Here is a 27,809-nt window from a genome sequence, read left to right on the forward strand (position 1 = left end):
TTTTCATTCCATGCATGTGATGAAGTGAGTTCTAGCCCATGAAAGCTTATGCCCAAATAAATTTGTTAGTGCCACAAGGACTCCTCGTTGTTTTTGCTGATAAAGACTAACACGGCTACCCCTCTGAAATTTGTAGACGTATGTATCTCCACCCTGAGGAGAGGTAGATAAAGGCCTTGTTCCCTTTTCAGAGAAGGGACAGGTTGTATTACTCCCATAGATGGGATGGCTGTCTGCATGCCCAGATTCCTCTTCTCAGGAAGAAGCCTTTAGGCAGCACTTTTTTTTTTTTTTTTTTTTTAAATAGGCTGAGAGGGACAATACTCACAATACTGTCCACCCAAGTTAGTTTTGCGTGTCAAAAAAACATGCAAGAGATATTTAGGGTGGCAGATAACTGTTCTTATTTTAGTTATTTATTCTTGTTTGCCTGATGCCCCCAGTGGTTTGCATGCCTGAAGAAGAGGGCTGAGACTATGCCTGCCTGGATTTGGCTGTCCAGTGAGGAAGCGACTCTTTCAGACTCTCCCAGTTAGAAACAACACTCTGACATCAAGGAAAGTGCAGTCTTGTCGTAACAGCTGTGCTGGTCACAGATATTAGAGAGGCAAGGTGGGTGAGAGTATCTTTTATTGGACCAACTTCTGTTGGTGAGAAGCTTTTAACTTCAGAAGAGCTTTGTGTAGCTCCAAAGCTTGTCTCTCTCACCAACAGAAGTTGGTCAAATAAAAGTTATTACCTCACTCACCTTGTCTGACCAGGGAAACGCACATTATCTATCATAATGATTACAGGATAAATTTTGACTGGAGCACAGCAAGGAGCCTTTTGGCCTTACGTAATGGAGATAGGGGCGGGGGATGATCATGCAGTAGAAATAAAGAAGTAGTGGGTCAAGAAGCCCCTTCCTGCCTGCCAGCCCTTCCAGAACTGGGCTGTTGTCCTTCATCATTCCATAATCATCTACTTGGGGTGGGAAGTGGAGGCAAGGCACGGCAAACTGCAACAGAAGTTGGGGGCAAAAACCAGGACATTAAAGCATGGTGACCCCCCAGCAGCAGCAGTGAATTACAGCCTCATAGTTAAGGGCATGGTGACCCACAGCTGAGGATGGACAATCCAATACTTTCACAATCTTGTCAATGTGGCAAGAACACTGTATCCCACTGTTGCACTGTGGAAGGGTGTATGAGGCATATATAGCTATAGCTTTTCTGGGCATCTGTATCTCAATGCACCTCAATCAGAATTTACATTACTCAAAATACTCACAGAATCATAGAATATCAGGGTTGGAAGGGACCTCAGGAGATCATTTAGTCCAACCCCCTGCTCAAAGCAGGACTAATCCTCAACTAAATCATCCCTGCCAGGCCTTTGTCAAGCCTGACCTTAAAAACCTCAAAGGAAGGAGATTCCACGACCTTCCTAGGTAACGCATTCCAGTGCTTCCCCACCCTCCAAGTGAAAAAGTTTTTCCTAATATCCAACCTAAACCTCCCCCACTGCAACTTGAGACCAATACTCCTTGTTCTGTCATCAGCTACCACTGAGAACAGTCTAGAGCCACCCTCTTTGGAACCCCCTTTCAGGTAGTTGAAAGCAGCTATCAAATCCCCAGTCATTCTTCTCTTCTGCAGACTAAACAATCCCAGTTCCCTCAGCCTCTCCTCATAAGTCATGTCTTCCAGTCCCCTAATCATTTTTCTTGCCCTCCGCTGGACGCTTTCCAATTTTTCCACATCCTTCTTGTAGTGTGGGGTCCAAAACTGGACACAGTACTCCAGATGAGGCCTCACCAATGTCAAATAGAGGGGAACGATCATGTCCCTCGATCTGCTGGAAATACCCTAACTTATACATCCCAAAATGCCATTGGCCTTCTTGGCAACAAGGGCACACTGTTGACTCATATCCAGCTTCTTGTCCACTGTCACCCCTAGGTCCTTTTCTGCAGAACTGCTGCCTAGCCATTCGGCCCCTAGTCTGTAGCAGTGCATGGGATTCTTCCGTTCTAAGTGCAGGACTCTGCACTTTTCCTTGTTGAACCTCATCAAATTTCTTTTGGCCCAATCCTCTAATTTGTCTAGGGCCCTCTGTATCCTATCCCTACCCTCCAGCGTATCTACTACTCCACCCAGTTTAGTGTCATCTGCAAACTTACTGAGAGTGCAATCCACGCCATCCTCCAGATCATTAACGAAGATATTGAACAAAACCAGCCCGAGGACTGATCCTTGGGGCACTCCGCTTGATACCGGCTGCCAGCTAGACATGGAGCCATTGATCACTAACCCTTGATCCCGACAATCTAGCCAGCTTTCTATCCACCTTATAGTCCATTCATCCAGCCCATACTTCTTTAACTTGCTGGCAAGAATACTGTGGGAGACCATATCAAAAGCTTTGCTAAAGTCAAGGAATAACATGTCCACTGCTTTCCCCTCATCCACAGAGCCAGTTATCTCATCATAGAAGGCAATTAGATTAGTCAGGCATGACTTCTCCTTGGTGAATCCATGCTGACTGTTCCTGATCACTTTCCTCTCCTCTAAATGCTTCAGAATTGAATCCTTGAGGACCTGCTCCATGATTTTTCCAGGGACTGAGATGAGACTGATTGGCCTGTTGTTCCCAGGATCCTCCTCCTTTCCTTTTTTTTAAGACAGGCACTACATTAGCCTTTTTCCAGTGGTCCGGGGCCTCCCCCGATCGCCATGAGTTTTCAAAGTTAATGGCCAATGGCTCTGCAATCAGTTCACTTTCACCTGAAAAAAAAAAAATCTATCTTCCATGTCTTTTTTGTAACTATTTTACTATTTGATCCTCTAACTCTGATCTGGAATGCTGGCCATCCTCCCTTAAGCAAGAATTTCCTTTTGCAGGGTTGTGAGTATGCATGCCTAGAAAAATCAGCACATGTATATGGCCTTGGTTTTTCTGAACTAATTGCCTTGCTGTACACCATGAAGGTGAACAGGGAAGCTGTGACTGATGTTCATTTGCCCTACTGAACTCAGCAGATGTATGCAGCTTAAGAGAAACAGATTCCACTTTGTGCCTTTAGAAGCACCTCCTGGAGGAATCCCCTGAATCAGACTCTTCAGAAGATGGAGGATATGGGGACCTTTTTTCTTCCCTTAGTGCTTTATATGGGGGCAACCAGAAGAGTCTGAATGTCTAACATACTTTTCTTAGGTATTACTTGATTGTCCTCCTCCTCAGATGGAGAATGAAAATTCAGACAGAGTCCCCTGGAAGAACCAGTTATGGTGATGGTGAGAATTCTGTGGTTACCCTTTCAACCAGTTTTCTTGCCATGAGAAAGAGGAGGCTCAGACTGAAGGGTTGTGCTGGACTCGGTGAAGAAGTCTTCCATGGTCCCTTTCTCCATTCAAGGGAGATACTCAGATATGGCATGGACATAGGATGAGCTCACCCCAGGGGCACCAGATTCAAACTTTGGAAGTTCAAAGGGAGTCTTTGGTTCGTTTGCTGAACTGGGAGAGAGAGCTGACACTGCTGGCAAGGAGTAGCCAGGAGCCACTGCAGAGCTGATATGGGGCATGCTTTAGGAATAGAGGAAGGGGTTCGGTCCAAGGTCCCCTTACCAGACTCTCATGTTGAGTGCTCTGAATCCCTGTTAATAGCTCTCTTCCAACACAGCAAATGTGGAGGATGGGATGGGCAGCTGCTCCAGTCAGCCAGGTCTGAGAGCAAGCTCGAGGGGCTGGGCATTTCCTGGCCCTTTGATATTGTGCTCCATCCTATATTGCACCACCCTCCCACATAAGGGGAGGAAGAGGGACCAGCCACTTGTGCAAATCTCGGGGCTGTGGCAAATGCTGCTGAGGTGCTGCCACTGCTTTCAGGGACTCCTGTGGTCATACTGACATTTGACCTGCTAGCTCTTATTTGGAAATGTTTGAATCGCCTCTAGGTTGATCAGTTCTTCTCTCCACCTGCAGGAAGGCGTTCAATAACACTGATTCGCATTTTGACATCCCTCCTCAAGTATTTTTAGCTGTGTGTGCCACATTTTCAGTTGTGTGGCCCTTGATGATTTTTTATGCTGTTGCATTGCAGCTAGGAAGTTTTTTCTGCAATTTCTTGTAACTAACTGCCAGAACTAACAGGAACTTAGTAACAATATTTCAGCTACAAAATATCATAGGTTTGGTTATGAGAGATGGGGCAGATAATGGTTATAGAGACAGAGAGGCTGGCGAGCAAGGATCTTAATTTTCCTCAGAAAAAAAACCAAAACTGACTTAAAAAATAAAAAATAAAAATCCGCTGTTTTCTGCGACTAAAATGAAATGCTGAACTTTAGTTTCTCTAGCCACAATATATATAGATATCAACTGAATACAATGTTTTACTGATATACAGTAGACCCTCATTTATCCAAGCCTCCATTATCTGGCTCTCCGTGTTAACCAAACCACCATCCACCCGGGCCCTATTGCTGGTGGATCAGTTAACATGGAGAGCCCGATAACAGAGGCTTGGATAAACAGGATTCTACTCTATGTAAATTAAAAGCGCATTCAAAAATCGACCACAAGAGGGGAGGTTACACACATTGAAACAGTGACACTGGTTCTTTGAGTAAAATACAGTTAACAGTTAATATGTTAATTTTTTTTCACAAAATGTAAAAACTAAAGGTTCTCCGTAAAAATGCAAATTCCATGTTTTTCTGTGACAAATGGATTTCTAGGATCCCTGTTGGTCAGTAAAGAAGCAAATCAGAGCAAGGTGTTCTGCATAATCATTTGCATGTTAATATTTAGAATCCTGTTAGCTCACAAAGATTTATTATGAGTGATAATGTTTAAGGCTACGATTATGTCACAGAATCCGTGACTTCCATTGACCTCCGTGACATTTTCTGCTCTGGGACTGGAGCTCCCAGCCAGCCCCTCTCATGCAGCTCCCAGCCCCCAACCTGGCAGCGGGACCCAGCGCAGCTGCCCAACCACAGTGGGTGGGCGGCAGGACCTGCTGTGGCTGGGGGACCCTGCAACAGAGTGAGGGGACCCCACAGCAGCGCAGCCTCAGGGGCAGGGGGACCCCGGAGCTCCCATAAACTGCATTGGTGGGGGACCCGGGAGCCCCAGGAGCAGTGGGTGCTGAACCCACCTACCCCTTTTGTCAGGCATATTTTTAGTGAAAGTCAGGGACAGGTCATGGGCAGCCACGAATTTTGGTTTATTTCCCATGACCTGTCCCTGACTTTTACTAAAAATATCCGTGACAAAAACTTAGCCTTAATAACGTTAGACGTCTGTGAACAAAGATTTGAGTGCCCAAAGAGCTTTTTTTTTTCTCCCTCTTTTCTACAGTATGCGATTTGCAAGTGACAATGGCGGAGAGCTTTACTTTTCAATTGTAGATTCATTGGTTCATAGGGCTCAAACTTAAGCATTATCTATATCTCTTCCCTTACCCTTTAAGGTTTGCCTATGCAATTTTTTCATCTATCTGTATCTATCTGTTTAGAAGCTTGTCAAAACAAGCCATGCAGTTATAAACACTTAAACCATTATAGTTGTAACCATGTGAGGGATAACACCAATTACACTGTATTGGTTGCTAAACAATTAGTTAAACCAATGCAAAAATCTGTGCATAGATCAGGAGTGGGCAAACTATGGCTTAGGGGCTGCATCCGGCCCTTAAGACGTTTTAATCCAACCCTCAAGCTTCTGACAAGGAGTGGGGTCCGGGGCTTGCCCCGCTCTGTGCATGCTGTGGCTTTGTGCGGCTCCCGGAAGAAGCAGCATGTCCTCCTACGTGTAGGGACAGCAACGAAGCGCCGCCCGTGAAGCTCCCATTGACCACAGTTTCCTGCGGACAGAAGGGAGCACAGAGCTGCCTGGCCGCGCCTTTGCGTAGGAGCCAGAGGGGGTATATGCCACTGCTTCTGGGAGCTGCTTGAGGTAAGTGCCACCTGGAGCCTGCACCCCAACCCCCTCTAGCACCCCAAACCCTTGCCCCAGCCCTGATCCCCTCCCCCCCTCCGAACCCCTTGGTCCCACCCTCCTGCACTCCAGAGCCCGCACCGCCAGCCAGAGCCCTCACCTCCCCACCTGCACCCCAACCCCCTGCCCCAGCCTGGAGCCTCCGCCCACACTCTGAACTCCTCATTTCTGGCCCCACACCAGAGCCCACACTCCAAAACCCAATTTCGTGAGCATTCATGGCCCACCATACAATTTCCATACCCAGAGGTGGCCCTCAGACGAAAAAGTTTGCCCACTCCTGGCCCAGATTGACAGTTAGCAGTGTGTGTGTGTGTGTGTCTATAAGGTATGTTCCAAGGCCAGGCCTACCTAATTTGACTTCCTTTCATAACAGAAATAAAAAGCAGAATTAAGACACAACTTACTACTGCTTTCACTGAAAAATGAAGTGTTTGACTGGCAGCTAAATACTAACCCATTGCCCAGCCATTCCATCCATCCCTCGCTCCCCACCGGGCTTGAGAACTTTTTAATAAAAAGTTAAATTCACCTTACCAACATTAGCTATTATCCAGTAATGGGGGGGGGGGGGGGGGAGGGAGAGGGGAATGCCCATCCCATGATTACAACACATTATATATAGCTACCCACACCCTTCAACTCTGCCCCTTTCCCCCGGACTGCCAAACACACACCAGAAGACAAAAATCTCTCCAACCCCAATGCTGGAGTGAGACAGTGGGTCAAAGTATGGCCAAAAGTTGAACAATCCTTGGCTTGTGTAGATGGGGGAGTGTATGTATGCACACATGTATGTACACATGCAGTAAATTCCAGAACAAACGGATCCCTTCAAGGAGGATGTCTCACTAGCAGTTCCCTTTCATTTATACCTAAAAGATCGCCACCCCAAGTACCTCCACTGATTTCAAATGTAGCAGTATGGCATGGGGCAAGATGAAATCAGATTCCAAATCTTTGAGGCTTTACAGATCAAAACCACCACCTTGAATTCTATCCAGATGCTTTCTGGCAGCCAGTAACAGATCCCAAATCACTAGCATTACAAGCTTCTGGTGTGAAACTCCACTTAAGCGAGCTACTTAGATTTTAGTTACAATTTTAGTCTTAATGGTAGCAAACATGAGAGGGCATCATCAGTGATCCAATCTGAAGATAAAGGCAAAAGGTAACTGGCAAAGTGCACATTAGGCATATTTCTCACAAAGTGCATGTCCCTACAAACAATTGTGAGGAGCCCAAGGTCTAGTAACACATTGCATTACAAACATATTATAGTTCAGGAATGTCAATAAAATCCTCATCAACTGGCAGATTCCCTTTGCCTAAAAACGTTCCCAATCTTAATGGCATTAAATCACAGCCAGGTAGCCCCTATCAAAGCCCTACATCCATCTAGGCATTCAACAATTTCTTCTAGTGTCGCAGCCCAAACTATACATGCCATGTGACAGATCTACACATTGTCAACATATGAACTCCATCACAGCCCATGTTTCCTAATTAACTTTCAGTGTCCTCATGTGTGAGGACAAATGATCCCTATGTACTAAAAGAGGAGGAGCCCCTGAGGCAGAGCAGCAATTGTTTATTTTTATCTCAGACAGAATGGAGCAACACTCAAGAGCAATACCATCCACCTCTGCTAGGTTCTGCAGGCAAGTCAACAAGAACCTTGTGGTCAACTGTGCAGCATCAGGTCTAAAAGAATGAACAAAAACACTACTGCTATGAGGTTGTGTTAGTTTCTGCCTCAAACCCAGTTCTATGTCTGGAACCATTGAACTTCCTTGACCCAGTAAGAGAAGCCTCAAAACCACCTTTTCAAACCCCTGATCCCTTTAAAGAAGAGATGAGAAACTGCTGAACAGTTGGTAAGATTGTCAACATCCAAAGTTTTGTTTCTTGAACAGAAGTCAACACAATTTAAGACTAGCTGGCACCCTCTACCTTCCTACACTTAGACAAGGGGGTGCGGGGTTGGGGGGGAATGTATGTCCAACCTCATCCTCTTGGAGTTCTAGAGCTGAGAACATATACCATTAATAGAAGCTGCATTTCCGGTATAGTTCACTGAAATGTCAGAACAGGGAAAGACTGAAAACTATACCTCTCTCCTTAGCTATTCTGGAAATGCTGAATATATACTTCAATCCCTCCGCTTCTTTCCTGAATTCCAGTAAGTCCAGCCTATTCAAACTGCCTTTTGACCAAAAGGGATACTGTTCAAAATTCATTTAACATCTTTCTACTCCATACAGTATATGGATGTAGAAAAAGTGTAACACTCATAAATTAGGTATACAATAGAAAAAATGTTGATTAATATTTCAATACTGCAGCATGAGACTGACATTACTTAAAAATGTTTAATTTTACAATAAACTTATTTCTATTTATCCCTTGGTGAGGACAATGAGAAGTGGGTGGGAGAAGTGACTTCCTCCACTTCAGCCTCCAGTTCCTCCTTTTCCTCTTCGGGGTTCAGAAGCCCTGAAGGCAGCAACCACAGGAGGGCGTTTCCTCGGTTGCTGTAGGTCACATTAGAGGTAAGGGACGCTTGCTGTCTTTGAGCCTGCCAAGAATCCTATTATGGCCATTGTGATGGGAAGGGACCAGGTGGTCAGTACCATGGTTGGCCAAAGCAGGGAGGCTCTGGATCAGGGGGACGATAATCATGATGTCTATAGTGAAACTGAGACCCATATGGCGGGTGAGAAAAACAGCGGGACACCACATCCTCTTGCTCACTTTCTGACTCCGCCGACAAGAAGGGCGGTCAGTGGCAGGAAGATGTTGGCAAGTCAAGGGCCCCAGTACTGAGCAGAGGAGAGTCCAGTGCGTCAGACACCAAAAGATCTGTTGCGCACCGGAAATCTGAAGGTATGGACAGCATCTGTACTGGTGGTTGTTGTCAGTGCCAAGAGGCTTGTATTGATAGGGTCAGAGATGTGGACCTGGTAGGAAGATCCGTCGGTGCCTGGCATACCACAGGTCGTGCCGATGTTGAAGTCGGACCAACAGAACCTTCCCTATGGCAAATCTTCTGTTTTTCGTGCCCCTGTAGTACGGCTGCTTACTTGCCTGTGCCCATTGGATCTTTAGGCAACCCAACTTGCTCTGTTGGCTCAGTACTGCGCATGCCCTGGGTACCAGATTTAGATGGCATCAGTGCCATCTGTACTTGATGATACTGTCTGAGACGGAGATAATTTTCAGCTTGATTGGGGCTCGCTACAGGGACTCACAGACCTTTTCTTACAGGCCTTAAGTGAGTGGCTCATGGGCATCTCTCTGGGCTCACCTCCATTCAAAGTAGAGGGTTGTGGTGAAGGCTCCCATAGGGACTCTGGAGGTTGAAGGGCTGACTCCATGAACTGGAGTTTGAGCCCTCCATTCTCTGTCTCTCCTGGATCTGGACTTCAGTTACTGACACAAGCCACACTTCTGTGGCATGTGTTTCTCTCCCAGGCAGCAAACACACAGAGCGTCCATCAGTCACTGAGGCACTTTTCGAAGCTCAGAGAGCTGGGCATACCCTTTTCCAGGTGGGTCGCCCTGCACAGGGGCTGGTGGGAGACAAGTCCTTTCCTTTTTTCTAAGCATGGCCAACATAAAATGCAAAAGAAAGAAAGAAAAAAGGCTTCAAAGGAAGCTAAAAATTAGCTATTCTAAAAGAGTTAACCATCTACAAACGGGTAGCTACAGCTCTGTCTCTATCCAGAGGCAGTTGAGAAGGAACCGAGGAGGGTTCCCTCTTGCATGCTTGCTAGCCTCATGGCAGGTGAGGAGCAGCTCATGTGCAGGCTGAACAGAGTTCACTGCTACCAGAGTTCTCCGATCAAACGGCACACAGACGCAGACAACTACAGTGTAGCACCCACAGGGCCACTACTCAAAGAAACAGCTGACTCTCACTGGGAGTAGTCCCCCGTCTCTCCACAATGTAATTTAATTTTGGAATTCCACATTGGAAGCTTGATTACAACAATAATGATCAGCTATTTGATAGATTACCCTAGCTCTTCTTTTATTTTCCCATCAAAATTTATCCCAGCAATATTGAAGACTTTGCAGCTCAGTGGGTTTACAAGAGAATAATCTTCCCATGAACCAAGTCTCCGAGCAACTCATATGTTCCAACTTTCTCCTATCACATGCATTGCTTAGTTGTACTAAGGTTAAAAATAAATTAAGTCATCTTTTGTAAGAAATAATTTTTTTTTAAAAAGTTACAGTTCCATGACTAGCAGCTTTCTATGCAGCTTTACAAAGTTGTGGTATGTATGACAATAAATATTGCACTTTTAAAGTGAACATGTCAATGCTGGTTAGAATCTAATGTGCAACCATCACACTGAAATTCTAATGTTAAAGTATTTCCATTATCTTTCCTTGAGACATATATAGAATGCTCATCTCATAGCTGTCAGTGTACACAATGTAGAATCAAAGAGTAAATATCATCCTTCCTTATCCCCAGAGCTTTTATTTATGCAGCAGAGACAATTTGAAGAAGATGTAAATAGGGATGATCTGTGTCTGAGTAAGTTTCTGCATTCAGTTCACTCTAAAGGTAACAATAAGACCCGCATTACAAAAAGCAAGCTTAAACACCTTGAAGGCATCAGTACTATGAAACTAAGTGCTTTAGTGTGCTTGTTCAAATGTCAAGGTCCAAGGACTCCTGACTGATAGCCTCATGACAGCTGAAATAAATGAACACATGATAAAGACTGGATGTGGTTCTGCAGTTTATCATAAACCTTTCATACCTCATCTGCACCCTGACCAATAATCGCTCTTCAAGACTAGCATCCAAAATCTCCACACATCTTTCAAACAGCTGTGATTTTATTTTTTAAAAAATGGTTTTAAAAGACTGTCACAGAGAGGTTTCTTTCAGTACCTCCAACATGCATAGTATTTCCCCTAAGAAGTTGTACTGGTCCAACTTCTCATTCTGAGATTTTTGTATAGTGTAAGTAACAGCCAAATTGCTGTTCCTTCAGACACCTATGATTTCTATCTGGAGTGAAGTGCTTGAAGAAATAAAACTCTTCATACATACAATTGACTCAGTTACTCTGGGAGATGAAAGGCACAGGAATTTTGTGAAGTAAGTCTTTGCTTGAATTGACAGAATCCATTCATCATTTGTTATGCCAGTCCAGGCTGTAATAAAAACAAAACAACAAAAAAACGTGTAGGATTTTCTATTAACTGTGAAGAAGAGCAAAGATATAGAATGATTACATTCCAGACTGCCTGCCCTGGGAGATTACAAGAACTTTTTCTCCAAAAATACCATTCAAAACAGTATCCAGCTTATGATTAAAATAAGCCTCCCCCAGCTGACAGGGTCGTCCCTACGGAGGCACAGGGCCTGGGACATAGGCACTAACTTTCAAATCTGCCAGGGGGTGCTCTCCCTCGGTTCCACCCAGGCCTTGCCCCGACTCTACCCCTTGCCAAAAGGCCCCACCCCCGACCTGCTTCTACCCACCCTCACTCTGCCCCCGCCCTGCCTCTTCCCACCCCACCCTTTTCCCTGCCCAGTTCCACCCGTCCCCTAAGCATGCTGCACCCTCGCGCCTCTCTCCTCCCCACCAGCGCCTCCTGACGCCACAAAACATCTGATCCACGGGAGGTGGTAGGCACTGGGGGGGAGAAGGGGAGGTGCTGATCGGCGGGGCCTGCCAGTGGGCAGGAGGCACTGGGAGGAAGGGGAGGTTCTGGTAGGGGGGCTCCTCCTTGCCCACCTGCCTGCTGCTCACCTGCCCGTTCACCTCCTCACCTCACTCGCCCACCCACCTCCTCATGATTTTATCGAAGCGCGGGGCCCAGAGTGGTCACCCCAAGTCGCCGTGCTCAAGAGATGGCTCTGCCAGCTGAAAATGGTCAGATTACCCACGTATTCTCTTGATCAAAAACATAGTCAAGTGCTTTGACTAGCAAATCAATGGCACTGTAGTCATTTGACCAACTTGCCATCCACATCTAACTCAACTGTCCACGCAATTAGTTTTTGAAAGAGACTTCCCAAATTCCCTCAGAACAGGAAACTCAGGCCAAACTTTGCAACTATGAGTGGCCCGAAAATTAGGCTCTTACATGTATCTTACACTAAGCAATTAAATACAGAGTTGCTTGACTTTGGAGTGCTGTGCTCTCACAAATCCCATAGAGGTCAATGAGAGCTGCAGGTGCTCTGCCTATCTAAAAGTATGAAAGTTTGAAGATTACAGCCTTCATTACCTTACTTGCATGTGGCTGGTTAGCCATTCTACAGCAGCCCTAGAAATGTAAAAAGGACACATTGTAGCACCTAAGACAGTTGTAGAAAGTTCAGCTTCAATGAACTCTGCAGTCCAAAATATTCCTTGGGTAATATTGTCTTCACTTGATATTGAAGATTTCATGCAATTCGGCCACAGATGGACCTACATAGGGAGCAGTTAACTAGATATCCTTAGTTAACTTGTAATGTATGAATTTTTCCAGAGTAGCCCAGCAACTACCCACTAGTTCAGGGGTGGGCAAACTACAGATCCGGCCCACAAGCTGTTTTAAGCTGGCCTGCAAGCTGCACCACGCGCCTTGGCCCCACTCTAGCCAGGGCGCTGGGTCGGGCCCGCACCACACAGCTCCCGGAAGCTGCAGCATGGCCCCACTCCAGCTCCTACGCGCTCCAATGGGAGCTGCAGGGGTGGTGCCTGCGGATGGGGCAGCGTGGAGAGCCGCCGGGCCACACCTCCGTGTAGGAGCCGGAGAAGGGACATGCCACTGCTTCCGGGAGCCACTTGAGGTAAGCACTGCTCGTAGCCTGCACCCCCTGAGCCTCTCCCCACATTCCAAACCCCTGCCCCAGGCCTGATCCCCCTCCCGCTCTCCAAACCCCTTGATCCCAGCCCGGAGCACCCTCCTGCACCCCAAACCTCTCATCTCCAGCCCCACCCCAGAGCTCACACCCCCTCCCACACCCCAACGCCAATTTTGTGAGCATTCATGGCCTGCCATACAATTTCTATTCCCCCATGTGGCCCTCAGGCCAAAAAGTTTGTCCACCCCTGCACTAGTTAGAGGGGGAAATCTTGGTCTGACTCCTTTTTTAGTGTCTTCCATGTAGATAGTTACACACTATCTTTACCCTGTTCAATTACAGGTTAAAATTTTAAGGGTGCCTAGTATGTGCTTTATGCATGATGCCCCGGAGTTCTACACATCCAAAAACTCTGCTTTTATCTTCAGTCAGGTAGAATAAAGGTTTCTGCACAAGTTCAACGCTCAAAGCACAAGATCAGAAACACAGCCCTGGTCCACCACTGCTACACAGATACCCTCTCAGGTTTCAGAGGGAAGGCCTGAACAAAGCAGGAGACATTCTCTCAAGGTAACCTCCTTCCTAAAGAAATCTTGTTGAAATCACATTTTGATCCTGGATACAAGAACCGGTCTTACTCTGCTGCTCCTAAACTGATCAAGTCTGCATAACTCAGGTCTCTATTCCTTGTTCCTCAGGAAAAGTTTTCTTTTATACCCACACACACAGCAAGGATGACCCTTCATAATGAGTTAACAGTGGACACTTCCTTTGAAGTGGTACCAAAAGATGCTCCACCAGCTGTGCAAGCAGGGCAAAAAGATCCTGTTATAGAAGCCTACAAAACCAACAGAAGATTAACATTTACAGCCTTGTTTCTTTCTAGTGGGCACTTTTTTTACCTGGAGATTTCCTTTTAGCACAGCATTAAGAAGTGTACAATATACAAAGTTTAAAGCTTACTTATTGGATAGCAAAAAAAAAAAAAAAAAAAAAAGCCTTTGTTTATGCAGCATGGAGTTTCCCAGTGCCCTTACAGAACATAAAGTTCAGGAAAACTCAAATTTCAGAAAATTCCAATAGGAGTGAGCGCGTGCCACATGAACAATCGCCAGAAGCCTTTCCCTAGTGGTACCTGTCGGGTCGGCTGTGGAGACCCCTAGAGTGGCACCTTCATGGCAGTGTATATATATCCCTGCCGACCCGCCACCTGCTCAGTTCCTTCTTGCCGGAGTACTCCAACAGTGGGGTGGTGGGCGGGATTTGGAATGGACATGAGCAACACATCTCGAAGAACAACAGTTACAAGAGGTAAGTAACCGTTTTTTCTTCTTCAACTGATTGCTCACGTGCATTCCAGTAGGTGACTTCCAAACAGTTACCCCGGGGGAGGGGTCGGAATTCACCAAATTGCCGAGTGCAGGACTGCTCTACCAAACCCAGCACCATCCCTCGCCTGCTGGGTAATGGAGTAGTGGGAACTGAAGGTGTGGAATGAAGACCAGGTTGCCGCCTTGCAGATGTCCTGGATAGGGACCTGCGCCAGGAAAGCTGCAGACACCGCCTGCGCTCTGGTAGAGTGCACCGTAATTGGCGGGGTTGGAACTTTAGCCAAGTCATAGCAAGTCCCGATGCAGAACGGGATGCATGACGAGATGCGCTGTGATGAGATTGGGAGGGAGTCCTAATTCTTTCCCCCCTAATTCTTTCTGCAAGAGCAATAAAGAGCTGTGGTGACTTCCAAGGCAGCTTTGTGTGTTCAGTGTAAAAAGCTAAGGCCCATCTAACGTCCAAGGAATGGAACATGCGCTCCCTGTTTGTGGCATGGGGTTTAGGGAAGAACAGAGGTAAAAATATGTCCTGGTTCACATGAAACTGGGAGACAACCTTAGGCAGGAACGCAGGGTGGGAGAGCAGCTGCACCCTGTCTTTATAAAATACCGTATAAGGCGGTTCGGAGGTCAGTGCTCTGAGTTTGGATACTCTTCTAGCAGAGGTTATAGCCACCACGAAAGCCACTTTTCAGTGAAGGTAGGAGAGAGGGCAAGTAGCCCTGGGCTCAAAGGGGGGCCCCCATGAGCGATGACAGGACCAGGTTGAGATCCCAGGGGGGGACGGGCAGACGTACTGGAGGATAAAGTCTGTTGAGGCCCTTAAGAAACCTGCTCACCATGGGATTACCAAACACTGATCCCCCCGCCGTTCCCAGGTGGAAGACCGAAATGGCCGCAATGATTAGGGATGATATTGCTAAACCTTGGTACTTTAGATCTAAAAGATAGTCCAAAATAAGGGGAATTAGGGCTGATTGTGGCTCAGTTCCCCTTTGTTGAGACCAAATGGAGAAACACTTCCACTTAGCCAGGTACGTGGCTCAAGTGGAGGGTTTCCTACTCCCCAACAGGACCTCCCTAACTGAGTGAGAGCACTGAAACTAAAAAGGGTTCAGCCATGGAGCTTCCACGCCATGAGGTGGAGTGACTCTGGGTTGGGGTGCTGTAGACAACCGTGGTCCTGTGATATTAGGGTGGGACATAGAGGGAGCGCTACTGGTCTGTCCGCTGAGAGGTTCAGTAGCATGGTGAACCAGTGGTGGCGGGGCCACGCTGGCACTATGAGGATTAAGGAAGCCCTGTCCTGACGAGTCTTGAGGAGCACCCTGTGTATGGGGGGAATGGCGGGAATGCATATAGCAGGTGACCCGTCCATGACAGGTGAAAGGCGTCCGCTGTGGAGCCTGGGCTGTGGTTCAGGAAGGAGCAGAATCTCTGGCAGTTCCTGTTGCTCCGCGTCATGAACAGGTCCATGTGGGGAGAGCCCCACCTCTGGAAAATTGAGTGAGCAATGTTCAGTCTGAGGGACCACTTGTGAGGCGGTCTGCCAGCTCGATCTGCACCCCCGGAAGGTGCGATGCCTGCAGGTGTGTGGAGTGGGCAATGCAAAAGTCCCACAGTGAGAGGGCTTCCCGACAGAGGAGAGAGGAACAACCACCAGCCTGTTTGTTTATATAGAACATAGCTGCAGTATTATCCATGAGCACTGATATGCACATGCCCTGAAGATGGGCATGAAAAGCTTGACATGCCAGGCGAACCACCCCCAGCTCCCTCATGTTGATATACAGCGATAGCTCTGCCTGGGTTCTGACATTGTCCAGATGCACTCCCCAACCAAGCACCGAGGCATCTGTGACAAGGGAAAGCATGGGCTGCGGTGAAGGGTACTCCCGCACAAACCAGCTGTGGTTGCAGCCACCTTTAGAGAGAGTGGAGAATTTGAGGCGGGAGAATCACTATTGAGTTCAGTGGGTCCCTGCCCGGTCTGTGCACCTGCACTAAACACGTCTGGAGGGGCCGAAGGCGCAGCCTGGCACGCTGTACCACGTATGTACAGGCTGCCATGTGCCTCCATGGTCTCATACAATTCCTGGCTGTAGTTGTGAGGAAGCGGAAAAGGGTCTGGATAATGTCTGTGAGTAATTTGAAACGCAGTTCCGGAAGGAAGGCCCTTGCGCTGAGTCCAAGAGAGCGCTGATGAACTCTATTCTTTGCGTGGGGGGGGGGGGGGGGGGAGGTCAACGTGGACTTGGGCTCGTTCAATACAAGTCCCAACCTGTGAAACGTAGCCCAGGCCAGGGATACGTGCTTCACCACCTGTGCTTGGAATTCGGTCTTGATGAGCCAGTCATCCAACTACGGAAACACCTACACCTGGCGCCTGCGGAGGAACGCCGCTACTACCACCATATACTTGGTGAACACCCGTGGGGCCATTGAAAGGCCAAATGGGAGCACCCTGACCTGGTAGTGCTGGCCACTGACCACGAATCTGAGAAAGCGTCTGTGGGCTGGGATAATAGCAATGTGAAAGTACGTGTCTTTCAAGTCGAGGGCGGCATACCAGTCTCCCGAATCCAGGGAGGGAATGATGGCGGCCAGAAAGACCATGCGAAACTTCTCTTTTTTTGTGTTTGTGTTGAGGTCTCGTAGGTCCAGGATAGGCCGAAGCCCATCCTTGGTCTTGGGGATGAGGAAATAGTGGGAGTATAACCCCTTGCCCCTGAATTCCTGAGAAACCTCCTCTATTGCCCCTAGAGCTAGGAGCGATTGTACATCTTGTGAAACGAGTTTCTCGTGAGGGGGTCCCTGAAGAGGGACAGGGAAGGGGGGTGGGAGGGCAGAAGGGAACAGTATTGGATAGAATATCCCGCCTCCACCGTGCTGAGGACTCAGCGGTCTGACATGATCTGAGACCAAGCACGGTAGAAACGGGAGAGTCACTTCACAAGGGGGGGGTGGGGGAGGGAAGATCCAAGAAGACGACTAATGCGCCATCCTCATGCACATCTTCAAAAGTTGGGCTTGGGGCCGGGGGGCTGGTGATTGAACCTTGGCCTTGGCCCGATGAGGATTGCATTGGGCGCCTCCTGTTATTTCTGCCCCTCCTCCTAGGCTGATCCAGCCTAGGGGCTCCAGGTAGAAATGGGACGGGGGCTGAGGTCTAAGGGGCTTTCTCTGAGGCGCTGGGGTGTGCAGCCCCAGAGACTTCAGAGTCACCTGGGAGTCTTTCAGGCTATACAGGTGCGTGTCTGTATTTTGAGCAAACAGGGGAGGTCCTGTATTGTGTTTTGGACCTCAGGTGCGATCCCCGAAACTTGAAGCCATGCACTGCACCTCATAGTGATGGCCACAGTTGTAGCCACAGAGTCCATTGCACCTAGGGCTGCCTGGAGGGCGGTCCTAGAGACAATTCTACCCTCCTCAAGGGGCGCACCGAACTCCTTGCGAGAATCAGCTGGGATTAACTCCTGGAACTTAGCCAATGAGCTCCAGGAATTAAACGCATATTGGATAAGCACTACCTGCTGATTCGCTACCCGAAGCTGGAGCCCCCCAGTCAAATAGACTTTACGGTCAAAGAGATCCAGCTTCTTGGCATCACGTGACTTAGGTGCAGGGCCTGGTTGGCCCTGTCACTCCTTGTGGTTTGCCACATCAACCACCAGAGTCCCTGGCTGGGGGTGGGTAAACAGGTGCTCATAGCCCTTTTGCGGCACAAAGTAGAGTCTCTTGACCCCTTTAGCCATTGGTGGTATAGAGGGCAGGGTTTGCCAGAGCACCTTTGTGGTGTTCTGAATTGTCCTTATGAGGGGCAAAACTACTTTGGAAGGACCCTCGGGTGTGAGGATGCCCACCATCGGATCTGAGTCCTCCATAACCTCCTCTGCCTGGAGGTTGACGTTAACTACTACCCTCCTAAGCAGGTCCTGGTGGCCTTTGGTATCCATTGGTGGTAGAGTGGTGGAGGTGCCCGCAACTGCCTCGTCCAGCAAAGAGAAGGAAGAGGTTCCCGGGACACGGTCTTCCTGCCCCTCGGGCCCTCTGGAGGCCAGGTCAGGTACCTCGGAGCACCCCGCGACTGGAGGTTCAAGTGCCACCAACGTCAGTGGAGGAGGGGCTGTGCTTGTCTGCGGCTGCTCAACAGCCCTGTCCCATAAAGGATCCTTGGGGCCCTAGGGGTGTAGCGTGCCATCGATGTCGCTGATGGAGGGATATGGGGGGGCCAATAACACCGATACCAGCCTAGATCCCTGACCTTGAGCCTGGTGGTAGGCCCAGGGGGTCCAAAAGGGCCATTGCACTGGGCCCTGCAACTGGGGTGGCCAAGTGGTGACTGGTGCCGGTTGTTCCGCCAGCCTACGGTGCCGGGATCGGTGCTGGTGCCAGAACCGGGAGCGGTAGTGGCTGCGTAAGAACACAGATGATTCCAACTCTGATGAGTACTCTGTAGCCAACCACTGGGGAGCGGAGCTCGACGGTGCCGGGGAGCAGTACCGGGGAGACAGAGATCGGCACCACAACATTATGGGCTTCCTGTGATGATGAATCAACGGTGGCGCCACCGTTGGAGTCGGCGCTGCCGATGGTGCCGCCATAGCCAACGGTGTCATGACTGATAAGAAAGAATTTTCTGTAGTATCTGGCTGATGAATCTTGCCCATATCAGCTCAGGGTTTAGCTGATCACCATATTTGGGGTCGGGAAGGAATTTTCCTCCAGGGCAGATTGGAAGAGGCCCTGGAGGTTTTTCGCCTTCCTCTGTACCATGGGGCACGGGTCACTTGCTGGACAATTCCCTGCTCCTTGAAGCCTTTAAACTACGATTTGAGGACTTCAATAGCACAGATATAGGTGTGAGGTTTTTGCAGGAGTGGTGGGTGAAATTCTGTGGCCTGCGTTGTGCAGGAGGTCAGACTAGATGATCATAATGGTCCCTTCAGACCTAAATATCTATGAATCTATGACTGGTGTTGTAATCGCCTGCGGTGCCGGGCATGACGCCACAGTCAGTGCCATCGACGGTGCTACTGGCAGTGCCCGAGTTTGCGAGGCCAGGTTCCGCACCTGCGGGGCAAGGTACTGCGCAGTCATATCAATGAGGTCTCGAGCCACCTCATATGTGTCCAGAGTGGAGGGGAGGTCAAGCTCTTCCTCCAAATCATCACGGGTAGGAGAGTCCGTTCTCACCAGACTCAACGGCTCTGCAACTGGGGCCGGAGTCAACGGCACCAGTTCTTGGGGACCAGAACGAGGGTGTCCCGCAAGAGGACACATGCCACTGGAATCCCCCGTCGGCTTCCTGACATGTGAACATCCCTTGTCTGGTTCGAATGTCCCATGTCTGGTTTCTTTCTCTTATGCAGCACCGGGGACTGAACGGTGCCTCCGTGAAGCACTTGCCTTGTGGGCTGGGGAGCAGTGCCAGTGCTCCCTGGCGGAGTCCTTCCTCGGTGCCGAGACATCCTGCACCATGGCCGGTGCGCTGTGCACCGAGGATGCCTGTGTCGGCTCAGGCTGTGGCTGAAGGGTCAACTCCATCAAGAGGAGCTTCAGGTGATAGTCCTGCTCCCTCCTAGTCCTGGGTTTGACGCTCCTCCAAATAGGGCACTTATCTGTCTGATGGCCCTCCCCGAGGCACTTGAGACAGGCGGTGTGGGGATCACTTGTTGGCATAGGTTTTGCACACCTCTTGCATGCTTTAAACAACTGCGACCAACGCATGCCCCGGCGCCAGTGAGAGTAGAACGGGGGGAAACTCCCCAAAGTAAGCTAAACTAATCTACAACAACTAACAAACAACTATTTACACAGAAACAAGGGAACCACTAGGTAAGGCACTTGCAAAAGCAAGAGACTAAGCTGTTCCAGCGACTGTCACGGGCGGTAAGAAGGAACGGGCGAGTGGCAGGGATATATATATACACTGCCATGAAGGCGCCACTCTAGGGGTCTCCACAGCTGACCCGATGGGTACTGCTAGGAAAAAGCTTTCCGTGATCGTACATGCGGAGTGCACACACACCTATTGGAATGCACGTGAGCAATCACTCAAAGAAGAACTAGGAAATACAGAGCTATGGTACATACCTCTGTAACCTTGACTCTGACTTCCTGGAGCTGACAGCAGCCACTGGGAATTATCACCATGCACTGTAGCGGTGTTCAGTGTGAGAGCTGTAGCAGTATTGAAGCGTTTGAATGATGGAAGCAATAGTTGGGGCAGGTTGGTAGAGGTGTGTTTGTGAGCTGAGGAGATGAGGGATTAGTTTGAGGACTGTCAAAGAGCTGTGACTGTGATATGAGATCAGATTTCTGTCCTCTCCATGTGTGCAAGTAAAGAAAGGGCAGCATGTGTACCCTGAGGAGCTAGTCTATCATATTGAAATATTGTGTAGTCATTGGGAGTCTTGCCACAGAAAGCATTAGTAATAAAGTTGGATACGAGATCAGTCTGAGTTTACTGATGGGCAAGGGAAAGTATAGGTTTAGAGAGCATCCTGTGAGTACACAAAGTGGCTGCTAAATTTCATAACTATGGAATTCTGTCAGGAAACTAAGCTAAGTATTCAAGAACAGAGCCAGTGCAAGTACAACCTTTCTTGTACGTGAAAAGAGTGAGAGTATATGTATGTTATGGGTGTTTTGGGGGTAAAGAGGGCAGAGTTAAAGTTATGTACTGTAACTCTGTTTTCTGAAATTTGAGTTTTGCTGAACTTAATTTCCCCTCTTTTAAAAGGGGGGGGGGAGGGGGAGAAAGAAAGAAAAAAAGAAAGCTTGCTGGTAGGGGTTAGTGGTCATTGTAGCAGTTATAGACAGCATGCAGTTCAAGTAGACTACTGATCCTAGCCCTATGCCAGGCTTTCTCAAATTGGGGTCCACAAGGGGGTCTGCGAGTCATGTCTGGGGCCACTGGCTGATCAACTCTTCCCACTCCCTTCTAGTGCCTCCTGCATGCTGCAAAATAGCTGTTCAGCAGCGTGCAGGAAGCGCTGGGAGGGTGGGGGAGGAGTGGGGTCAGGGCACACTCGGGGGAGGAGGTGGAAAGAGGCAGGGAAGAGAAGGGGTAGGGGTGGAGTGGGGCAGAAAGAAGTGTGGCAGTGGTGAGTCTTGGGGGAAGGGGTGGACTGGGGCAGGGCCTTGGGAGTCTGTGAAAAGTTTTAAACCAAAATGGAGGTCCATGGGTTGCTGAAGTTTGAGAACCACTGCCCTATACCATTCTCACCCTGATGCTCAGCCCCACAAACCAGCCTTTCCCCTTCCAATCCAGCTGCCCTCCCACCACTCTAATTTTATCTAGGCTTCCCTCTCACCCAGCTCATACAGGGGAGTAGGGAATGGGGATCAGACTCCCGAGCAAGGCAAGCCCCCTCCAAAACCTGGATCACATGAGGTGACACATTGAGGGGGATCAGACTCCCATATATGGGCAGGGGTCCCCAGGTACTGGCATACACAGGGATGGAGAGCAGGACTCAGATACCCCCATAGAGGCAATCCTTCCCAATATCCCATTTCACATGAGGGGGACAGGGAGCTGCCCCAGAGAAGCAAGAGGCCCTCTGATCCTGCCACATGCACAGGATAGCAGGGAGTGGGGCTCAGACACCCCTTGCGGGCAGGAACACCCAGATGCCTGCTCACATGGGGGGGTAGGGAGAGGGACTCAGACCATTCTAAGATCTTGGCACACACCCAGAAGGGGAAAATGTGGGGCTGACCCTATTCTCCTTCAGTCCGTCACTCAGTACCCACATATCCCTCTCCCTCACCTAAGCCCCCATTCCTTCTCATTTTGCCTTTCACCCATCCCCACCTATCCCTCCTCCTCCTGGATGCAACCCTGAATGCCTCTCCCCACTATTTTTTCTACTTCTCTACCCCCTAAAATGTCTCTCCCTTGCCAGCATTTGCATTTTTAAAGGGAAAAATACTTGATTATATTCCCAAAAAAATTAAAAACAAAAGAAGTGACAGATTTTAGCAATAGGCTATTCCACCCCTTCCAAATTTCTGACAGAGGTAGAACCTGAAGTGACAATGGCTGGGTGGGTCAGTTTCAAAGCAGTATTTTTTAGCCATCCGACCGATGAGAAACTTCGAAGACTAAATTCTGTTAACTCCTCATTCCACACATACTCAGTATAACCCATTAGACATGTGAATAGCCTTGTAAACCTTAGCATGCCTAACTGGAAAAGCACCATCTTTTTTCAGACAACATTTTAATTTGATTTCCTCCAAAGAGCACCAGGTCCTCAAATGTTTGAAACCCCCGATACAATGATCTGAGACCTGATTTGATCTCTATCTATAAGGAAAAATAGGTTGTAAGAACCAGACAACTTTAAGGAAAGCTTGTGTCCTCCCCAAACCAATGGTTGCATCTTGGGTTAAATGGCCCCAAATTTAGATCACTATCAGGACCCCTCGCACCTGAGGCACACCAAATTTGAAGGCAACCCAAGTAACCATGTAGATTAAGAGCAATTAAGTGTCAAGTTTTAAACAGAAAGCTGCTCTTAATCTAACACTATAACAATCTAACATTACACCATCAATCTGTTTTAATAAAGCAAGCCATCCAAATAGAGCTGCCTCTGTATGCATGTTGTCTCTGCAAAGGCAGACAGAGACACTCAGAACAAGAGCAGAGGGCTACTTTTGGAGGTCATCGTTAAGTACTCTTACTGTTTTCCAGCTGTTTAACTCAAAGTGCTAAACACAATTACCTATCATCTTACACTTGTAGCAACGTGGGTGCAAAATTCCAAACCGCCACACACACTGTGAACACAGAAAAAAAAACCCTAAAAATCATATCCTCTATGCCAGTGGTATCCAACCTTTTTAAGTTCAAAATCACTTTTTGAATTCAAAAGCAACGAAGGATCTACCCCACACATTCCCCGAGGCCTCTCCCCTTTCCCAAAGCCCCACCCCACTCACTCTATTCCCCCTCTCTCCATCATTTGCTCTCCTCCACCCTCACTCACTTTCACCGGTCTGGGGTAGGGGGCTGGCGTTCGGGAGAGGGTGTGGGCTCTGTACTGGGGCTGAGGGGTTCTCAGTGTGGGAGGGGGTGCTGGGCTGAGCCTGGGGCAGGGGCTTGGGGTGCAGGAGGGAGTGAAGGGTGCAAGCTCTGGGAGAGAATTTGGGTGCAGGAGGGGGCTCCGGGCTGGGGCAGGTAGTTGGGGGGCAGGAGGGTACAGGGTGCTGGCTCTGGGAAGGGGGTCAGGGCTGGGGCTTGGGGTGCAGGCTCTGGGAGGGGGCTCAGCTGCCAGAAGGGGTTTGGGGTGCTGGCTCCAAGAGGGGGCTCAGGTCTCGGAGTTGAGGTGCAGCCTCCCGCCAGGCAGCACTTACCTCCAGCGGCTCCAGGTCAGCTGTTCAGCTAAGTCAGGCTCCCTGCCTACCCTAGCCCCACACTGCTCCCGGAAGGGACCCACGCACCCCTGCGTCCGGGGGGGAGGGCGTGTCCGGCACATGGCTCCACGCGCTGCCCCTCTCTGCAAGCACCACCCCCACAGCTCCCATTGGCCAAAGCTCCCCATTCCCGACCAATGGGAGCTGCGTGGCACAGCTTGAAGGCAGTAGCAGTACACGGAGGGAGACCCCTGCTCCCCCTACCCCCAGGGCCATCTTGGCTCCTACCGGGAGCAGTGTGGGGCCGGGGCATGCAGGGAGCCTGTCTTAACCGCAGCCCCGCTGAAGATCACAATCGACCAGTTGATGACCACTGCTCTATGCACAAATTAAATTATGTCCTCTGTCCCCAGCACATAGTGACACGAAGGCTAATGTATAGCTATAAAGTAATTGGGGAAGGGGGAAAAAAATTACAATTTTGAGATTGGTAAGTAAGTGATATTGTACGTGAGTTACACAACTGAACTTCATTACTCAGGTTAGATTACAGATCAAAGTCCTTCCATTACTTTGTATATTCAATTTGCTTTAAAAATACTGCTAAGCAGGGTGGATAAAAATCAATGATTTAAAAAAAAAAAAAAAACTCTGATCTTTTAAAGTTAAATCTGAACTTATTTGATAAAATGCTTTTTGCAGAAAAAAATCTATCTAAAGAAAGTTTTAATTAAAATACACTATAGCTCAGATATCTCATCATGGAGTAGGGATTATAAATTCTAATTCTATAGTATAATAGATAATATATTCATGTAAATATTTAAGAAAAGTCTTGTAAATGAGTGCCAATAGTTCATGGATTAGGGACCCAATTGTATGGGGTTCCAGGGGCTGCCGTATAGATTAATTAGGTTAATCGTTCTATCTACACAATGGGACTCAGTGCTCAGTCTAGAAGATACCATCAAACATGCTTAGTTTTGCAGTTCTCAAATGGTGGATATGTGTCTCCAGAGATAACATGCTTGTTAACAGCAAAAATTATTTTAAATAAATATATAGAGGTGAGAAATAACAGACCTCAACCCTAGTGTCCCTCTGCAAATTTGTGTACACAGAGTAAATCCCTTACCTCTCTCTAAAAGTGCAAAGTTTCAAAATGTTCAATGAATAGAAGATTATTGGAGGCAAAATAGATCTGGACAAAGAGAAGAAGCCTGGAGATAAATGTGAGAAAGGAGGGACAGGCAGTAGAAATAAAAGTGAAACTGTTTGAGCAGCATATTCCAGAAGTCTGGAGGTCTTTCTGAGTGTAGCCTTCATTGATTTGAGATCCACCATACCATTCTCTCACTAGAAGGGAAGACCTGTAATGGCAGCAGGCAGTAAGAGAGACCCAGTTTGGGAATATTCTAATGAAGTTCCTCTACCTGTGGGTAAGACAGGCAAGCGTGCGAACAGTGCAACAAAGAAAAGCAAGGCCTGGTTGCCTGAATGAAATAACATCATGAAAAGTGTTGCTTCTCAGGAGGAAGCTGTGTTGAAGTTGATGAAAGGAACATGTCTGAACATGCAGGATCTTCAGGTTGGTAAACTTTTTATTTCATACTTTTTTCTTAAGGACTGCCTGTCTTCCTTCTCGACTATTCTTGAATTCTCACGTTTAAGCAAAACATAGTTGTTACTCTATGGTACTATCATTTTAGATGCAGTTGTGATAAAAAATAAATAGCTGAATTAGGCAGATCTTCCTTTTACAATTTCACCTTTAAAGTAGTACTGAGTGTCAGTGAATACTACTAAATGAGCAGTATGGTAATAATAATTAAATAACTGCATCGACTTATTTTGTTTAGGAGAATCCATCCTCAACATACAGGATTCTGAAGACTATCCACCTTCAAGATCACCATCATTTTCTACAGTTTCAGAGTTATCTGCCAATGATAGCGTTTCAGGTCAAATCATGTATGTCACACAGCCACAGTATATCACCTGTAGCAAAAAGAAAAAAAAATCTCCATCATCCAGGAACAACCACAGATAAATTTGTGATAAGAACTAGCAGATTACAAAAAGAGGTAATTGATGAAAAATTTGCCCGGTTTGCTTATGCAATAAACTTTCCTTTCCATATGATTGAGAACCCACATTGTATTAACATGGTTCAGCCATTAAGACCACGATACAGTCCACCCAACAGAGCAAATGTCACAGGCAAATTGCTGGATAAAGTGTATGAAAGAGAAATTGAGCAGTGTGCAAGAGGTCTAGAGGGTGAAATTGTTAACCTGAGTCTTGATGGGTGGAGCAAACTCTCCCACAAGACATGCGATGGAACTCAGTAGTGGACTGTTTTGAACACAGTGTCAAGAACTGGCCTAATCTGATGACAGTTTGTGAACAAAATCATGAAAAAAAATAGATGGCATGGTCACAACCAAAGTTCTCAACATTGGGCTTAAGAGAAATGTTGAACACATCCTGAGTACCTTGAAGCCTATTTCTGTAGCCTTGAACAAAATGCAGGGAAATAGCTCTTTTATTGCTGACGCTGTCGAAATCTGGAAGGAACTGAGTGAGATCTTAAAAAGAGAAATATGCAATGACCATGTTAAATTACAAGCATTAAAAAAACAAATTGGGACAAGCACTATCTCCAGCTCATTTTCTTGCAAATATTCTCAATACTCTGTACCAGGGTCAAACCTTAACTGCTGAAGAAGAGGATTTGGCTATGATATGGACATCCAGCAATCATCCCACTATACTAAACTTCAGAGCTAAGGATGAATCATTCAAGAAATACATGTTTGCTGATCATGTTTTAAAGAAAGTCACACCAGGTAAGTGGTGGAAGTCACATAAGCACTTGGATTCAGAGACTGTTGAAGTGATAATCTCACTTTTAACAGCAGTAGCTTCTTCTACTGGTGTAGAAAGAATATTTTCTTCCTTTGGACTAATTCATTCCAAATTGAAAAATCGTTTGGGACCTGAAAAAGCTGGAAAACTTGTTTTTCTTTTCCAGATTATGAAAACAACAGGAAAATGAAGGTGAAAACAACTGAGTTAGCTGCAGGAGCCAATATTTTAAGTTTCTCATGTTGAGCTGGCTGACACGGTTGATTTATTTATTTATTTTTTAAATACTTCATTTAACTATTTCAGTTAAAAACAATTTTAACAAAAACAAACCTGATTTTAAAAAAAATTTGAATGTTTAACTAAATTCAAAAATTCATATGCTTGTTTTATTAAAATATTATATGTTTGCTGCTGAAGAAGAAAAATCCAAAATACATAACGTTGTTGTTTTAGTTAAATAAAACAATTTAAATATCTGTCTGGTGATGTTCTCCTCCTAATACAGCGTGGCAAGAAAATCCTCCAAATATTAATGATTAACCTGTTGAATTGGAGATATTTATGAAGTCATAGGGAGGTGAACTATCTGCTTCAATTACTTTGTTTGGTTATTTCATTTACCAATCATTCATTTTCTGATATAGCTGTAATACTAATCTGAAAAGTTTTCAAAATAAATGACTTTAAAAATGTATAGTGTGTACCTTCTAAAAATCAAACCTACATCTTTCTCTCCCCACAGCAGCACCTGGGCTGGAGGGGAAGATGCACCTCTCCCCACCGCGGCAGCTACAGGGCTGGGGCCAAGGTAGGCGCCCCTTCCCCAGCCAGTCCTGGCTGGGTTCAGGCTGCCCCTCCCGCAGCTGGTCTAGGCCTGAGTTGGAACCGAGGGACGGGTGCCCCCATAGGCGCTGATGTAGATATGGAGATCATGTGTGACACATCACCTTCATACTGGTGCACATAACAAAATTCATGTGCTAGGGGAGGGGGCTCAGGGCTGCGGCAGAGGGTTGGGGTGCAGGAGTGTGAGGGCTCCAGCTGGGGATGAGGGCTCTGGGGTTGGGCCAGGGATGAAGGGTTTGGCGTGCACGAAGGTGCTCCAGGGCTACAGAGGGAAGAAGGCTCCGCCCAGCTCTCTCTCCCCGCTCAGCGGCCCCCACCAGCAGCCAAGCTCCCCCCTGTCCCCAGCAACTCTCACCTGTCAGCTGCCCCACTGCTCAACTCCTCCCCCTACCTCCCAGTGCCTCCCGCCCACCGTGAACAGCTGTTTCGTGACAGAATAGGAAGCTCCGGGAGGGAGTGGGAGGAGCAGGGACGGAGTGCGCTCGGGGAAGAGGCGGGACAGGGGCAGGGCCTGGGATGGAGGGCAGGATTGAGCACCCCCCTGGTTAGAGGGGAAGTCAGCGCCTATGGCATGGCCCT

At 47.7% G+C, this 27,809-nt stretch overlaps 1 protein-coding gene across 11 annotated transcripts in view; it reads right to left on the minus strand.

Moving 5' to 3' along the window:
- SPIN1 (spindlin 1) overlaps nt 1-27,809 on the minus strand; it is a 110,858-nt gene that overhangs the window by 51,231 nt on the left and 31,818 nt on the right. For 2 of the 11 annotated variants that reach the window (XM_077817429.1, XM_077817433.1), the window contains exons 1-2: nt 20,241-22,864; nt 11,062-11,165 (exon numbers count right to left, since the gene is read on the minus strand). The exons of 3 other annotated variants lie outside the window; for them this stretch is intronic. The gene's annotated coding sequence lies outside the window, so the exon portion shown is untranslated. Of the gene's footprint in view, nt 1-11,061; nt 11,166-12,248; nt 12,288-20,240; nt 22,865-27,809 lie in introns of those variants that run through there. 6 more of the 11 variants (XM_077817435.1, XM_077817436.1, XM_077817430.1 and 3 more) reach the window with 5 other exon arrangements.

The sequence above is a fragment of the Eretmochelys imbricata genome, chromosome 5, assembly GCF_965152235.1.
Source record: "Eretmochelys imbricata isolate rEreImb1 chromosome 5, rEreImb1.hap1, whole genome shotgun sequence".
NCBI lineage: Eukaryota > Metazoa > Chordata > Testudines > Cheloniidae > Eretmochelys > Eretmochelys imbricata.